The sequence below is a fragment of the Balaenoptera borealis genome (genome assembly GCF_965194805.1).
Source record: "Balaenoptera borealis genome assembly, chromosome: 7".
Taxonomy (NCBI): domain Eukaryota; kingdom Metazoa; phylum Chordata; class Mammalia; order Artiodactyla; family Balaenopteridae; genus Balaenoptera; species Balaenoptera borealis.
In genome coordinates this window covers 58,592,890-58,611,576 of record NC_138864.1, presented here as the reverse complement: position 1 = coordinate 58,611,576, position 18,687 = coordinate 58,592,890, and the positions used below count along the sequence as shown (strand labels likewise).

Genomic DNA, 18,687 nt, shown 5'->3' with positions numbered 1-18,687 from the left:
TCATACGGAGTGAAGTAAGTCAGAAAGAGAAAAACAAATACTGTATGCTAACACATATATATGGAATCTAAAAAAAAAAAAAAAAAGTGGTACTGATGAACCTAGTTGCAGGGCAGGAATAAAGAGGTAGACATAGAAAATGGACTCAGGGACAAGGTGGGGGAGAGCAAAGCTGGGGCGAAGTGAGAGTAGCATCAACAGATATACACTAGAGAATGTGAAATAGTTGGCTGGTGGGAAGCAGCAGCATAGCACAGGGAGGTCAGCTCGGTGCTTTGCGATGACCTAGAGGGGTGGGATAGGGAGGATGGGAGGAAGGCTCCAGAGGGAGGGGTATGGGGACATGTGTATGCATATGGCTGATGCACTTTGTTTTGCAACAGAAACTAACACAGTATTGTGAAGCAATTATACTCCAATAAAGATCTATTTTTAAAAAAGTGAGAGAAATCTGTGAAGATCTTTCAAATCAGCTTTGAACACACCCCCACCCCCACCCCACCCGCAGCCCATATTATGTGCTTCTGTGAGTAGTTTGGGTTGATCAGATACTTGACTATATTCTTTATCTTCTCTCCTCCATATGCTCCATGGTTGATCTCTCATTAAATCTGCTAGTGACACTTCCATGGAAGTTGGAAATCTGTCTTTAACTCCCAGGTAAAAGAGGAGCTGTATTGTGAATGTTATGAACTCTTATTTTTCAGGACAGCAATAATGGCTGAGAATATAAAATTTTTCAGAACAGCAATAATGGCTGAGAATATAAAATTCTTTGCACTGGCTCTCCTATCCAACCCTGAAAGATGTGTCATGGCAGGATCGTAACTCTTTAAAGCATCCCTTATTGTCAGTCACTTTGACTAATCACCAATGGAGGACTCTTGAATTTGGCAAACTTGGAATTTACTGTAAAAAATGACTTTTCCACTAAGTCATGGAAATTAAGGGAACTGTCATTCCTTCTGCTGACTCATTTTTATTCCCTCATTGTTCTCTGGTGCATGAGGAGGAAGGGTGCTCTATTTTGGTAGCTGTAATTTTGTCCCTCAGTGAAATTCTGAGTGGCAGCTAAGTGTGACATTTGCTCTTCCTTTCACTTTGTTTCTCTCTTTGGACCATCTCACTGTCAAAATGGTGTTGTGGAAGGAGCACTGGGCTAGAGGTAAACCCATATTGTTGGTCCCTGCTCTGCCTGTAGCTAGCAGTGTGATCTCAAGCAGTCCCATAACCTCTTTAGAGGAACTTTCCAATTTCCCGATTCCTGGCATATTTATCTAAGTCATGGTTGGGAGGAGGAGAGAGGATAGGTAATTAGCATTGACTATAAAAATATTTATCTTAGGTTGAACCATATGCAATGGCCATTTTTGTAGGTCAGGCAGTTTCATATGGTTTAAACTACAATTGACCCTTGAACAATGTGGGGGTGAGGGGCACAGCTGAAAATCCACATGTAAATTTACAATAGGTGCTTTATATCTGCGGTTCCACATCCTAGGATTCAACCAGGCTAGGATTGTGTACTACTATAGGATATATTTATTGGAAAAAAATCCACATATAAGTGGATCCGCTCAGTTCAAACCCATGTTGTTCAGGGGTCAACTGTAATAGATTCTACTATCCACACTTCAAGGCCTACGCATATATATATATATATATATATATATATATATATATATATATATACACACACACATACATATATATATGTGTGTGTATATATTTATAACAAGTTCTACAGATTTCTTAGTGATTTTCCTACTGTCACAGTCAGATCTGACTTGAGTCTACATTGTGAACCAGATGGAAATTGTTCTTAGTATCTACAACTATTTTCTTACGTTTCTTCCCTTTCATATTATTGTCTTTTTTCCCAGGTTAAATCCAGGCCTTCAAAACCTTCATGATCTTCCCATCTTATCCATTCATCATCAGTCCATCTACCTCATTCATCTCCTTACGTGTCTCACATGTGTTTTCAACATTTATCATATTCCATGCACTATGTGAGATACAACAAGAAGAGCTCAAAACTGATGATAAACTCAATAACATGCCATATGAAATAGATGGTTTGCCTTAATGTTGCTAAAAAGAATTCCAGTTTAACCACTGAATCACTTTGTAAGCTTTTAAAGACTGTGTGTGTGTGATTGTGGAATTACAGGGTTAAGGAAATTAAATGGAAAGTGGTTGCTTGATTTGGTTCAGAGAGCACTCTTAAAATGGTAGGTATTGGTGAGTTCCAGAATGGAGAGTCCTTCTGAGAGTAACTTTATATACTGTGGCTTTTTTCAAGGTTCACACTCCTGTCTGATTTTAGGTAGCACATGAATAATGGCCTTATTAACTTCTCCTTCCTGAACTAAGCCAAGTTCCAATCAAATTGTGTGGTGAGCCTCAGGTGAGATGCACCCTGATTACAATAGAACCATATAAATGTTGGTATCCATTTTTTTAAAATTGGAGCGCTGTAACTTTTTTGCAGCTTTGAATATTTCATTTAGAATTTATATCAAAAGTAGGGCAAAAATGGAAGTATTTCTGCGTTCCATTATGTATTACCCTCAATTTCAAAGGGATACTTAACATTTCAAACTAGTTAAATTTATTTCACTCTTCTTTTAGGTGAGAATTCCTTTGAGATTTCTAGTGGAAGAAATGTATATCTTCCAAATCACTAAGCCTCCCAAGGTCCTTTCTCTTTTATTTGAAACATCTTCTAACAATGGCATGTAAAAAAAAAAAAACTCATCTATAAGTAAAACTAACAGAAAATCATCCCTTCTTTTGTGTAGATTTAGCAGCATTAAACACTGTTCTCCTGTAAAGTCGAATAATCAAAAAAAATTATTTTTTTGCAGTCCAGTTCTTCAGGATTTGAATATTTAAGCATTATAATTTGGATTACTTAGCTTGTTTCTTTATCATAATCACAGGTTTTGGGTATAGGAAAAAGTGTTTTGGGATATTGAGGAGGGGGTATGGAGTGTAATTTTCATGAACATAAATTATCACAGAGTAGCTAATTTTTGTGGATTACCACATTAGATACCACAGAGTCCAATTTCCTTCCAGGAGTGTAGTTAGAGACATGTTTGGTTGTCAAGGAAAATAATTTTCAGGGTTTACTTAATGTGAGCATATCACTTTGTATACACAGCAGGTCTTATCTCCGACTTAACAAGAGATTATATTTTCATATTGAAAATGTTTAATTCTTTAAACAGAGGCAGAGTGGTTTTTGTTTGTTTTTACCTTGACAGTATGCTGGTGTGGAATCTGCTGATTGCTGATTCCGCAGGGGCAAAGCTGCTTTTCTAGTTAGGGGCACAAGGAGAAGGAAACAGACAGATATGGATACAGGCGTACCTCGGAGATACTGTTGGTTCAGTTCCAGACCACCACTATAAAGCAAATATGGCAAGAAAATGAGTCACACAAATTTTTTTGTTTCCCAGTGCATATAAAAGTTATGTTTACATTATACTGTAGTCTATTAAGAGTGCAGTAGCATTATGTCTAATAAACAATGTACATACCTTAAGTAAAAAATACTGTGTTGCTAAAAACTATCTGAGCCTTTAGCGAACTGTAATCTTTTTGCTGGAGGAGGGTCTTGCCTCCCTGTTGATGGCTGCTGACTGATCAGGGTGGTGGCTGCTGAAGGGTGGGGAGGCTGTGGCAGTTTCTTAAAATAAGACAACAGTGGAGTTTGCTGCATCGATGGACTCTTCCATTCATGAATAATTTCTCTGTAGCATGCAATGCTGTTTGGTAACATCTATCTACAGTAGAATTTCTTTCAAACTTGGAGTCAGCCCTCTCCAATACTGCTGCTGCTTTCAACTAAGTTTATATACTTTTCTAAGTTCTTTGTTATCATTTCAACAGTCTTCATGGCATCTGCACCAGGGATAGATTCCATTTTAAGAAACTACTTTCCTTGCTCATCCACCAGAAGCAACTCCTCATCTGTGAAAGTTTTATCATGAGACTGCAGCAATTCAGGCACATCTTCAGGCACCACTTCTAATTCTAGTTTTCTTGCTATTTCCACGACATCTGCAGTTGTTCCTCCACTGAAGTCTTGAACCCCTCAAAGTCATCCAGGAGGGTTGGAATCAATTTCTTCCAAACTCCTGTTAATATTGATATTTTGACCTCTTCCCAGGAATCACAAATGTTCTTAATGACATCTAGAATGGTGAATCATTTCCAGAATGTTTTCAATTTACTTTGCCCAGATTCATCAGAGGAATCACTGTCTATGGCAGCTATAGCCTTATGAAATGTATGTCTTAAATAACAAGACTTGAAAGTCAAAATTACTCTTTGATCCATAGGCTGCAGAATGGATGTTGTGTTAGTAAGCATGAAGAGAACATTAATCTCATTGTACATTTTCATCAGAGCACTTGGGTGACCAGATGCATTGTCAATGAGCAGTCATATTTTTAAAGGATTCTTTTTTACTGAGCAGTAGGTCTCAACTGTGGGCTTAAAATATTCAGTAAACTATGTTGTAAACAGATGTGCTGTCATCCAAGCTTTGTTGTTCCTTTTATAGAGCACAGGCAGATTAGATTTAGCATAATTCTTAAGGGCCCTAGGATTTTTAGAATGGTAAATGAGCATTGACTTCAACTTAAAGTCACCAGCTGCATTAGCCTCTAACAAGAGAGAGTCAGCCTATCCTTTGAAGCTTTGAAGCCAGACATTGACTTCTCCTCTCTAGCTATGAAAGTCCTAGATGGCATCTTCTTCCAATATAAGGCTGTTTTGTCTACACTGAAAATCTGTTATTTAGCATAACTACTTTCATTAATTATCTTAGCTAGATCTTCTTGTAATTTGCTGTAGCTTCTATATCAACACTTGCTGTTTCACCTTGCACTTTTATGTTATGGAGATGGTTTCTTTCCTTAAATCTTATAAACCAACTTCTACTACCTTTGGACATTTTTTCCACAGCTTCCTCACCTCTGTCAGCCTTCATAGAATTGAAGAGAGTTAGGGCCTTGCTCTGGATTAGGCTTTGGATATGGGAATGTTGTGTCTAGTTTGATCTTCTCTCCAGACCACTATAACTTTCTCCATATCAGCAATAAGGCTGTTTTTATTTCTTATCATTTGTGTGTTCACTGGAGCAGCACTTTTAATTTCCTTCAAGAACTTCTCCTTTGCATTCATGACTTGGGTAAGCTTTTCATGAGGCCTAGCTTTTGGCCTGTCTCGGCTTTTGACGTACCTTCCTCGCTAAGCTTAATCATTTTTAGCTTTTGACTTAAATGGAGAGATGTGTTACTCTTCCTTTTGCTTGAACACTTAGAAGCCATAATAAATTGGCCTAATTTCAAAATTGTTTTGTCTCAGGGAGTAGGGAGGCCAGGGGAGAGGGAGAAAGACAGGGGAACAGACAAACAGTGAAGCAGTCAAAACAAACACAACCTTTATTGAATTTGATGTCTTATGTAAGTGTGGTTCATGGTGACCCAAAACAATTACAGTAGTAACATCATAGATCATTGATCACAGGCCACCGTAACAAATATAATAATAATGAAAACGTTGGAAATATTGCAAGAATTACCAAAATGCTGATACCTAGGCTGTAACCCAAACCAGACAAATCTGAATCCCTGGGAGTGGTGCCTGGGCCTTGTATCTTCCAAAAGCTCTCATGCTCCAAGTTTTTGGGTATCAACAATGAGTAAGACCATGTTTCAACTCTCAAGCTTTTGACACCTGACAGGGAAGACCAGAGTACCCCACCATGAGGCAAGTGCTACACTTATAAGATGAACAAATTTCTGGGGAAGCCCAGAGGAAGCCAGAAAATTATGCACAGTGGAAGGATGTCAAAGAAGTGGCATCCTGCTGGGCCTAGAAGGATGGAAGATTTTCCCTGAGAGAGAAGGGGAGAGAGTGTGCCCGGGACAATCTCCTTTATTATGGCTCTGAGATGCTAAGAGAAAATGTGTTGATGTGATTAAAACCTGAGGTCTTTGAATCAGGCAAAACTGTGTTCAATTAGTTAGGCAAATTACTTCACCTCTTAGTGCTCTATTTCTATGTCTGTAAAATGGAGATACCCACCTCATAAGGATGAGAATTACCAACTGTATTTGGTACATTGTTGGTGCTCAGTAATGTTAACTTCCTACCAAAGCTAACCTTTAAGTGGTTCATGGTTGTGTAGGGGGCTGTATACCCTTGCTACTCACAGGGTGGTTTTCAGAATAGCGGGATCAGCGTAAGCTTGCAACTGGTCACAATCGCAAGGCTTCAGGCCTCATCCCAGAACAACTGAACAGAGTCTGCATGCTAGTAAGAACCCCAGGTGATCTGTGTGCACCTCAAGTTTGAGGAGCATTTTTGTAAAGCATAAAAAGATGAATAAGAAATAGCTCTTGCCCTTATGGAGCTTAGAGGTCCCTAAAACAACTTTAGTATTTACAGAAATAATTATAATGCAGGGTATAATGTGATAAGTGACATGAGGCATCCACGCCAAATGCTAAAATACCACAGATTGTTGCAGCTCAAATTGAAAATAGTATAAAGTTCCTTTTCTGACTGATAAAGCCTGAAAGTTCTTAAAGTTACAATGAGCCCTTTTCCTTTTCTGCCATCCTCCAAATGCTATAAACTGGAAAGCTTAACATATATGTAAGTAGAAAGCTACATTTGTTTATGCTTGTTAGGACATTTGACCTACAAGTTGAGTCACTGCCTGAGAGGAAAGGAACAAAAATGCCAAAAGGTAATAAAAATGACCCACTAATGTTAAGTCTCAGAGCTGAAATAGACTCCCCAGAGAGAGATCAAGGTTAAGACAAAGCAGGTGAATGGAAATAGTACAGTTACCTTAATTTTTGATGCTCAGTGCTTTTGAAAATAAAACCCTACTTTTTAAATTCAAGAGCAATGAATAAAACAGCAAAAATGGCCTATAATTTCCCCTGTTGACATTAAGAACGAAACATTGATTTATTAATTATTCTCCTTTTGATAGTACTGATTTCATCTCGTCAAGTTTACCATTGCAAGTTACCAGAACAGTCAGAAGTAAAGAAATTTAGTGAAAGAATGATTAAACTCTGTATAATCACTACAATGTGCTTATTATTGAAAGTATTAGCAAAATGAATTAGAGTGATTATCAAAATATAGAAGGAGATGGGCATCGTTTAGTATATCTGAGGCAGAGATGTGTTATGTGTGGGATTTAAGAAAAACTGCAGTCATTATCCTACTCTTGTCACCTCCAAAAAAAAACCAAAGGAGACACAGGCTAAGTTAAGACAGAAAAAATAATTTCCATCACTTGCAATGATTCAGTCCCTTCCCCTGATGAAATGGAAATTGAGTTTATGCAGAAGCAGATATCTTTGAATTTGAAGGCTATTTCAGTAATATTAACTATATCGTTACATTTTATTGAATTTATAGCACATATGTTTTGCTTCTTTAAGTGAGCATATAAAATTTTAAAGTCTGGGGATATTTCACTTCAATTTGTGGTGAAACCACATGGCCTAGTATAATGTAAAGCAGAAATAATAATTTGAAATAACTGTTTAACTTTTTGTCACTAACAGTTGACCCTTGAACAATGCGGGATAGTTTAGAGGCACTGACCCTCCCTGCAGGGGAAAACTCTGTGCATAATTTATAGTTGGCCCTTTGTATAGGTGCCTCCTCCGTATCTAGAGTTCTGTATCCGTGGATTCCACCAAGCATGGATCATGTAGTACTATTTTACTTACTATTGGAAAAAATCTGAGTATGAGTGGACCCATGCAGCTCAAACTTGTGATGTTCAACGGTCAACTGTAATTAATGGTGTTTGATGAAAGTGAATCAATTCAGCTGGGTTTTGTTCTCAATACAGAGATGTTGTAAATAGTGAAAGTAATTTTCAGGTGACACGTTAGACCAATGGACTTCTGATATAGCGGAAGTGAAAATGTTCATGGTTAATTTTATTTAATATTATTTTTGTTATTAGAAAACGTAAAGACCTGTTATTGTCTTATTTCAAATTGCGTTTTTGTCTGGTAATGCTTTTACTTTCCAGAACTTATTTCAAATTGAAATTTCCCACTTACAGCCTTTGAATAATGTATATTTGAATCAAATTTCCTGAAATAATATATTTGTCTTAGAGATAACAACATTCTTAGGATTTTTTTTTTTTTACAAATTATTTTGGTTAAGGGAAGCTTGACAACAGATATTGAAAAGTATATTATTTTCTTGGCTATTTTATGCATATTCAGTGGATGCTTCACTTTCTCCTTAGGAATTACAGATTCTCAATTCCTCTTCGCCACTTATATATTTCTGACTTTGTATCAAACAATAAAATATGCCGGTATGTTTTTGGTACCTGGAAAAAAGGGTCTAATTAGGAAGAGGAATATTCACAATGCGTGTGGTCCATCTGTCACCACCAAAATGAATATATATTTTGGATTTTTCAGCACTTTTATTAAATTGTTTAGATTTTTAAAAACTCTGTTAGAAGGGCTAGTTAAAAGTTGTATTAAGTGTGGACCATGTGTTTTTGATGGAAGTTCATCTTGGCAAGCCATTTCTTTCTAAACTTTCGTCGAGTATGGACATTTTGTGGAATGCTGAGGTCTTCACAGTTGGAATCTAGAGGAGAGCTGATGTTGGATAGTTAATTGAATGCTTAAGTCATGCAAGATATTCAGGTAAACAGATCTTTCCCTTCAATGTCCTATTTTTCATCATTTCACCAGTTTCTTATGATTTTGGATACCTCAAGACATCTATAAAAACAATTAAGAGTTGAGGAACTTTTCTTCCCCAAATTTCCCATGTGTTGATGACCCATTAATATAGATATGTCACAATATATCTATGTTTATTTTAACTCATTTTACATTTGACTTGTTATTTATTAGACTGACTTTAGTAAAAAAAAACAGCTCTTTCATTTTTGATTAGTACATGAAGCTCTTATATGATTACAAATAGTTGTTTTTAGGAAAATATACTTATTTCTTAGGATAACAGAGTTATTTGCTATAAATTAAATTTAATCTGGTAACTAAAATTTTACTATTTTTGATTTCTGTATGAGACCCTAGATATAATTGGTAAAAATATTATGCTAATCATATAGATAATCTGCAGTGAAAGCTATATTTTTTCAGTAAATATTAGTTTGAGCCATATGAAATATCTGATATTTGACCATTTTTGACTTACAGAGATGGCAGTTGCATATGGTTCAGTCTAATACTAAAAGCCAAAACTTAGGATGTTACACTAATTAAAATAATAACAAAACAAAACATGGAATGGACAGCACCTCACTCTTGGGGTACACATTTTTATGCTTAAAAAACAAAAGCTAAAGGAAAAACACATATTTCTGAGGAAATTGCTGTTTTTATTATCATCACGTAAATGTGAAAAGGCTAATTAAAACTATTAATAACCAGAAAATTGAAGGTAAAGTTGAAAAGCCTATATCAACAAAAGTTGGATATACGTAAAAAAATACATACGAGTTTCTCTCAAATAATTTTTTGTTTCCTAGCTAACATCAAACTAACTAAACTTCTTGATTTTAATTAGTGTGGAATAACTTACTGGTTATTTTAATCTACTTTGGTACTTATTTCCTTTTTTTAATTGTTACAGAATTAGATGAAATAATTTTTTGCTGCTTTGTAAAAGAGGAGGTTTTGTTAGAAGAATTCTAAGGTGCCTTTCAGCAATAGGATGTCATACAAATAGGAAAAAATCTAACATGGTTTAAGGACTATTTATTTAAGCAGTAATTATGACTGGAAAACATCAGAGTGGAAATGAGGTGTGGTTTAGAAGCCGTTTGGCTTTTTTCTGGAGTTCATTAAAATGAAATTGTAAAAACTTAAACCATGACTCTTTTTCATTTTGAACTTTAGTTCCTGTTGAAATTGGAGAGAAAAACCACATAGCAATTTGCGCGTGCTACTAGGAGAGGTTGACTACCCTGCAGGGCTTTCACAATGTGTCTCACTGCCTTTACTCGTTCATTTATTAAGTGCCTGTTATGTGTCATGGCTGGTCTCACAGATTCTAGGATGTGGACCTTAGCAGTGGAGATCTAGACACTTATTTGGTTAGCATATTTGGACTAGAGCACTCATGCAGGGACAGGCTTGCATTAACCAAACTCACAAGATGTTAAGGTATAAACCAAAATGCAAATATATTGGTTTACAAACAGTGGGTCTTTGCTACATATGATTTAGCATGCACATGTGAACCTACTCAGCACTGTCTCACTGAAAGTTACTCTACAGGGAAAATCAACTTATAACCAGAAGGCTGCTTGGTAGTAAGGCCCTAAGAGGGAATGGAATGAATTGCATGATTCAGTGTTTGATATTGGTCTCTGACATTCTGATGCCTCCAATTCCACCATAACAATGCACCTGCCAGAGGGACCAGATTGCTCAAGATTTTGGACCAGATTATGCGTCCCTTAAACAGCGCTTGCATGCAGATTACTTCTTTAGAAGAATTCCCTTACTTTTCTCAATTTCACATTACACTTTCCTCCCTGCCTCAGTATTTTATATAAGCTTACTAACCTAAGACCTAGTACCTGGCCCCCAAAAGCACCTCAAGTTTAATAAATTGATACTACCATTTAGCTACCTACAAGATTCTTATTATTTTTGCTTTAGTAATAGTACATATTTTACTTCTGAGCTACTTTGGGTATAGTTTATCGCTTCATTCTAAGGGGTGTGTGTGTGTGTGTGTGTGTGTGTGTGTGTGTGTGTGTGTGTGTACACGCGTCTAATGGGAAGGGCATGATACCTTCCATGCCTTGATGCTTTGAGAAAATAAAAGTTTTCTGATTTTATTATTTTGCAAAAGTTCTGGATATGCTTATGCTTTTTTTTTTTTTTTTTTACTTTCCAAATAAAGATTTAGATCATGAAGTTTCTTTCTAGAGACATAACTTCAAAACTAAATGAAACTCCGAGTATCCCTAAGTCATCCCAGTTTAGTGAAGCTCTTTATGATGATAGTGAGTATGTGTGTTTTGCGGAGATAGGTAGAGAGAAACTACATTTGAACTCTTGAAAGTCATACTTCAGATTCCTAGTCATTTTTCAGGGACCTGAAACTTATTGTTGATCCTAGTTTAATCTTCACTAAATGGATGATTTTTTTCTCCTAAAACCACTGTCCAATTATTGAAATTAATGCATGTACAAGATATCTGACATGTAAATAGAACCGATAATTTTAGTATTTTGCCATAATCCCTCAAGGCAGGAGTTGGCAGTGTAGACTAATAGGTTGAAAAAGATACCCGCTTCAGAAAAACCCAAGAGAATTAATCTTTCAGAATTCTTCTGAAACCATCAACTTCCATTTTCTATTTTATATTTCTATACCTCAAGAAAAGCCAACCAAAAAGCTATTTCCCCTCCACCCTCTCCTTCCTTTCTAAAAATAATTCACTTTTGGTTTGTCACCCTATATAACACATACCAAAATTCAGCCCCGAGTGAATTTTTGTAGCCAACTTAGAACCCCAAAATAGAAACTGCTGACAGTTCCTTAAATACAGTAACACTGGCAGGTGCCTTGGTAATAAATTCACAAGCTTAGAATCCACAAAACAATACAGTTATGCAAATTGGAGCATGTAGGAAGAATAATCTGAAATAAAAGGCAGAAGAGTAAGTTTAGCCCTGTGGCATCCTGTTTTACTAACACAGGGCAAATCACTCTGAGGAGAATCATAGGGAAATTTAAGATCAAGGAGGGAGAGATATGGACATAATAAGTAAATGAGTACAGCTTAAGCTGACCAATTAACAATTGATTTCCCTATTACCACAACCATAAACAGAAATGAGAAACTGACCATAAAGTTTCACATTGCAGGTATAAATAACAAAAGGCAAATGGAAAATAAAAAGAGACCTAACCTGATTGAAGTTATCAAAGTTGCTTTGCTTTAATTGTTCCTTCAGCATCATGCCTATCAGTCATATTCAGATTAGTTGTTTAACTTTAGTCAAATAATCAAGCATGTGATACATTTTGAATCCCATTTATTTTAAATATCCCTGCTTAATTATCTTTTACTTTTGTTATTAATCGCTGATACTTTGGTCATAATGGAAAGTTTTTTTTTTTAATGAAAAGAAAAGGCAACATGTTCAGTTAACTTATTTTTAGGAATTATACATTTTCAATTAAAATTTAAAATCGCTCTAATAATCACAGACAGAAGTGGAGCTGAGGACTATACCTGTTGTAAGGTGTGTGGTAAAATGTAACCTTTTGGACCTGTACTATGGCTTGTAGGATGTAAAGGAAATATTTAACTTTTTCTCCTTTTTGTTTTTATCACCTTTAAGTAACTCCCAAAGAAGTACAAAATGGCTGTTGTGTGCACAAGAAAAACCCATTAGAATAATGATTATAAATTAATCATCCTATTCAAGGTGAAGACATAGTGGATGACTTAGTACAAGTTCACTGGAGATGGCACCATAACTACCCTTTATCATATCATATTCCACTACCTAGCTCTTTTGTCTGGCACTTGACTCTTAATAAATATCACCTGAAATAAAGAACAATATCATTTGCAAATTTAGTAGGCTCACAAAAATTGAGTTCAGCGGTGTGGTGGGGACCGTCATTGCAAAGTGTCTCAGGAAAGGGGGGGTCTAGAGAAACCTCTAGAGTTAGATGATAACTAAGGTCAGAGAGCCAGGACTGGAACACACATAACAGAGTTCTGTCAGCCTCAGTATACCTTTCGTGACCACATTTTCCACGCATTCAAAAGTTTAAGCTTATTTAAAAATGGTGTTGTTTATTTTCTTTAAAGTTCTCACTAAAATTCTTTCTGGGAGAGGAGTAAGGACTTTATACAGATACTAAATAATTTTCCTGATTATTCCCTTACTTAAACATTTTCAAACTAACAACCACAGTATTCTCGTGGAAACAAAGCTGACCAGTAAATATTATAACATGGCCTGAGTGACCAGAGTTCCCCTGAGAGACTTCCTCTTTCCAGCTAAAAGACAATGTTTCATTTTTTCAGAAGTCTGTAATTTATAGCTGTGTGTGTATGTATGATTTTTCTAAAAATCCCCTCCCTAGTCACTTAAACTTGATTGTTGCTTTTCTTCTGGCATATAATTTTTCTAAGCAAATTAATGAAAAATACTTAAAATTAGTGAATACATCCCATAACTGGGCCAATTAAACCTGGGAGAACGTTGGAAGGGGACTATGGTGGCAGAATCCAAAAAAAAAGTTCTGCCCCGGCTACCCTGTCCAGGGAGTGAGACAGTATGCAAATCATTGAACATATGTAGATTTCAATTAATGTGTCTGTAAAATACTTTTTAAAAAGTTAAGGTGATGGTTATTTAAGTGGTTGAAAAATAACACTTCTCATTTTGGCTGCTTTTTATGTCGAAGCTAAAGGAAGTTATCCCTTTTCATGTACAATAGACTGTGAGCTAATAATTTCGTTATGGGCAGAGAAATCAACATGTGCCTTGTAACACTGAGAAAGTAGAGACCTGCTCTTTATTTCAGAAGTGGAGGACCCTTTAACAAAACATCCAATGTGAGGAGATAAACTTACACAAAGATCCTGACACAAAATGTTTACTGTAGAGTGAGAAGTCTGTTTATCATGTCAAATTTAGTTGCTTATATTGTTAGGTATTAAGTTATGTGCCAAAAGATACTACCACAATTTTCTCTGATCACAGTGTGATAAAACCAAAAATTATTAATAAGCTAAAACACAAAAATAAACAGTTACTTGGAAGAAATAAGCCGTTAAAACCTATTGGGTCAGATGCAATTAAAACTGCAATCGTGAGTCATTTAGAAAATAATAACACTATTCAGGGGAAAAAAACCCTCCTGAAATACAGGAAAACTGTACTCACAGGCAAATATATAGTGTTAAATAATTTCACTTTAAACTATAAAATATAAAAAATATTTTAGGAACTTTTAAAAAATAAGAAACTTAACATGAAATATAAAGGGGAATTGGATGAGATAAAAAACAAAATTTGAAAAAACAGTGAAAGGTTGAGTTCGTATATACAAGAACTGGTTCTTAAAAATAATACTTTAAAAATTCTGGAAATAAAACTAAGGGAAAATATGAACCGTGGTTATTTTTTAAATGAATGAAGAGGTTGAAATAAAATATAAATTTTAATAAAAATAGAAATTATAAGCTAATTCTCTGTGAAACTTGATAGCAAGAAAAATTCAGTGGATGGCCACTTATAATTTTGGAGTAAAAATGGGCAATATCTGAAGTGGAAGAAATTTTTTAAAACCTTATTTAAGAGTTACTCTTCAAAGTGTTTTTGCCAGTAAGTTTTTCAAATTTTTAAAAAAGTAAATTCTTGTTTGTGTGAATAGAAATTGATAGAAAGTATTCCAATTAAAAATTTGAAGGTCACATAATCCTGAATCTAAAACCTAACAGAAATTATCACAAAAAATATATCTGAATTTTGAATATATAGGCCAAAAGTCTAAGTAAAGTATGGCAAATTAAATTTAGCAATATCTTAAAAGAATAATTCACTTCAACCAGGATGGCTTCGTGTCAGGAATTCAACAATAATTAATTACAGAAATATATCAAAAGAAAAAAATCTTACTAGAGATGAGTAAAAAGCATGAAAAAAGTCAATACCTATTCCTAGGTGAAAATATTAATAAACTAGAAATAAAATAACCTTCATGATATAAGAAAATGTATCTAAATCAGACAGCATCATAGAGGGAAATGCCAGAGGCATTCTTGCCAAAATCAGGGTATTTTTATATTTGATGACATATTAAAGATTATTGGCGATAGTTACTTTTTCAAAGTATCAAATAGGTTTTTTTCCAGTGTATAAATGAAAACATCTGTCTCCATTATTTCCAGAAACCCGATTAAAGTAGCAATAAAAATCTAAAAGTATAAACTCACAGAAGGGAGAGAATAGGAGAGGAGTAATTGTGGAGAAGGGAGGCCAACAAATTTTGGAAGATAGGAGGATGGTAAAGGAGTGGTGACTAACTTAGAACCATGGAGGAAGCCCAAACTCAGTGTCTACAGGGAGGGTGACATTAAGAAGAAAGATATTTTGTTCCCCTAAAGGATCAAGGATTATAGGTGGGGGATGAGGCAAAGGGGTGAATATAATGGTTGGTTGAAAGTTAATATTTAAGTAGCAGGTCACCAGTTCACTCCTCTCTCTTCTTGGCCTCACCACCCTACGTAGTCAGGAGACTACCCATCTTCTTGCCCAGCAGGGTTTGGGGAAGTTGATTATTTGAAGAAATTAATCCATAGGGTCTTGAGACTTTGGGACACCAGGGTTATGGAAAGCTGGGGAGAGGAAAGGCATTGATAAATAGGGGATTAAGTGAAACTCTACATACTAAGTGTGAGAATTGTCCACCTACTTCCCACCTGCTGGCCAGAAGGTCTGATCTTTCAAAAGAACTTTGAACTTTAAAGAAAGAAAGAAAACCTCACAAATAGGAAAGAAAAAAAAAAAAAAAAACTCAAAAATATATTTAATGCAGGGAACAGAAGAAAATTAAAACAATTTAATAGTAGTCTCAGAGAGATAAGAAATACATTCATTAAACAAGAAAAGGATGCTATTTTTGTCCTACCATAGATCCTTTTTTCTTTTTCTTTCTTTCTTTGATTCTTTTCAAATCTTTCCACTTCTTAGTACTACATAGTCTTTATGCCACCAACAATCCTAGGTTCCAGTCTTGTGGCTTCTTCAGCTGGGAGGACTGAGACTGAGAGATCCCATCTTCTGAGTCCTCCTGGATTGTTCAAGGATGTGTTCTAAGAGTAGATCAGATGCAAGATAGTCTTGATATAGATGGATTTGCTGAAAACCCTAGTCCAATGCAGAACGGCTGTTTTTCATTGCCTTAGCCTCTAAGATATTACTGGAGACTGGGAGAAGAAAAGGGTAAGAATTAGACATTTCTAATTTCAAAAATGTAGGAGAAACATTATGGAAGAGATTAATGGGGAAAGTAGACATTCTCAGGTAAGGGGTGGGGATAAATGCTGAGCTGTTTATCTTTCTATTAATGCTTAGAACATCCTTCTCATAGAAGGAGGTCAAGAGAATAGGGCAGGACTACCAGCCATGCTGTATATAGAATGATTCCAATTCACCACATTCCTATCTATCAACAGAAGTGATGAGAGGGGAAGGGATCATGGCAGATGCAATGACGGGGGAGGGAATTTTTTATGTTTGGGAAGCTAATCCAAATGTAAGGGGCAAGTGTTGGTCAGTCGTGAATTAGTATAATTCAAAAAGCTGTTCAGCCACACAAACGTTTTGGGTTTGCAGTTTTTTTACTTGTTTATTTTATTGTTCATGATGTCATACAAATGATATAAATTATATAATTTTAAAAAATATGTAGCTCAAAACAGTTTCAAGTTTTTTTAGGAAAGTTGGGAATTCACCTTCTCTAGTCAGAGTGCCTGGGATGGCATTTTCACCCAACTACTTGCTAACTACTGGACCTTGGATAGTGTTTTAACCGCTTGTACCTCAGTTTCCTCACCTGTAAAACTGAGATAATAATAGTACATAGCGCATGTGGTATCAGGATAAAATATTATTATTTTTATAATAAACATTTTGGTCTCCTCATTTTATCTTCCCCTTGAGATGTTGCCTAGCTCTGATTATTCATTTGTTGTATCTTAACCTCTCTTTTTACTTCTCATGTTTTAATATTCAAACATTGATGTAAATGCAGTCCATGTATATAAGTATATACCAGCAGACAAGGCACTGTGAGATGAATTCTGTAAACAGAAGCTTGTTAACATATCATCCTATATATAGTAAATAATATCTTCATTTCAACGTAGGTAATTTTCACTATGAATATATGTAAAATTCTTCTCGCTGTATTTTAAGGAATTACACCGGTAGAAATTTGGTTGCAATCCTAGCCATTTGGGAGAGATTTAATTATTATTGCTAGGTTAATCTCATGCTAAAGATTTGTAGAAATTCTCTCTCCAAGTTGAGGATGGTATGGATGTAGATGGTAAGACTGATGATGAGTGAAATCTGAAATTTTACCATGATAATTTCATGTTTCATAAGCTGGCAAACTATTCCACTGTTTATTCCTCATCTATTTTCTTTTGAGGAAGCCAATGGAACATTAGGTTCTTGTGGATGTACTTCTTTAAAAAGTAGTGGTGCCATACCACGTACTGTCATTATTTAAAAACTGTGACATTCTGACAGTGTGTCAGAAAGAGTGGTGGCTGTATGAAATTTACATGCCTAAGTTTGTAACTAAAACTAATTAGTCAGAGAATATTTTATAATTACCAAATTAAAGAACTGTATAATTAAAGTAAAATGAGCTCTGCATGTGCCTAGAAACATAATCTCTTAATGCTTTTGTTAGTTTTTCTCCAATGATATTACTTGTAATATATGTGTATATATATATATATATATATATATATATAATTTATTTCAGAAATAGTGACAGAGTAAGGTTGTTTTCCAGAGATATGCAACCATTTGGAGAAATTCATGAACAACTTACTATGCTGAATTACTTTCACATGCAATTTAGTGACTTTTAAAAGAGGAAGAGCAAATCAACCAACTTCAAATGCCCCTCTCCTTCTCATACTTCTGTATTTTATTTATAGCAGAGGAAAAACTTTCTTCATTTGTTCCTGTCAGCTGTGCAGAGGCAGTTTTACTGAAATTGGGTAAAGAGTATCCAGAACACTTTTTAGCACTTTGAGTTAGTCTCTGGTAAATAAATTAAGATGATTATTTTTCTAGCTAAGATGATATGGAGCAGCTTATTTTTTAAAGCACTCCTAAATAAAGCTTTAAAAATTCCTTCAGTAAAGGGAATTTATTTTAATGGATTAATTTTGTGGAAGTGCAATGAATATTATTTATATTTTGGATTCTAATGTTATAATACTGTGAATTCTCAGTTCTCTGATCTAGAGTTTTACTCACATGGGCACTTGCTCACTCTTTAGATGGTCTGATCATGTAGCATTGTAAGACTTTAGGAGTGTGTACATTCTATGATGGACTTTATTACTACTGGGCAGAAAGCTTAGTAACCATATTAGAACTGTTTCATTATTGGGTATATTTGAAGGAGACTATTTAGGAAATAATCGGGCATGTGCAACTACATTCAAGAAAGCTGGTGTATATTTATGAAATCATCTCTCTTTCTGAAACTTAAAGGAGATGGAAAAATACCATCTATGTTTGTGTAGAAATTATATAGCAATAAGTGATGGATAAATCACTTAACTTCTTTGGATCTCAGTTTTCTAATTTATAAAATGAAGATATTATTACCCTCTCTAGTGAGCTCACAGAGTTTTCCAAATCAGAACATGGTAAAATCAATGTGAAATGCTTGGAAAAGTGTAAAGCATTTTGCAAGTATAAGGGATTATGATTTTTCATTATTGTTTTGTTATCTAGAACTACACTAGAGTTAAGTGCCTTTATTTTATTCGGCTAAATAAGAAGGAAAAGAGAAAATTATTGTGTTTAAGGTAGTTCAGGTTTAAGAAATTAGAAA

At 35.1% G+C, this 18,687-nt stretch overlaps 2 protein-coding genes across 11 annotated transcripts in view; one reads left to right on the top strand and one right to left on the bottom strand.

Annotated features, from left to right (window-relative positions):
* HDAC9 (histone deacetylase 9) overlaps window positions 1-18,687 on the top strand; it is a 999,956-nt gene that overhangs the window by 239,389 nt on the left and 741,880 nt on the right. The gene's annotated exons all lie outside the window — the stretch shown is intronic.
* Window positions 1-18,687, bottom strand: part of PRPS1L1 (phosphoribosyl pyrophosphate synthetase 1 like 1) — a 753,632-nt gene that overhangs the window by 300,684 nt on the left and 434,261 nt on the right.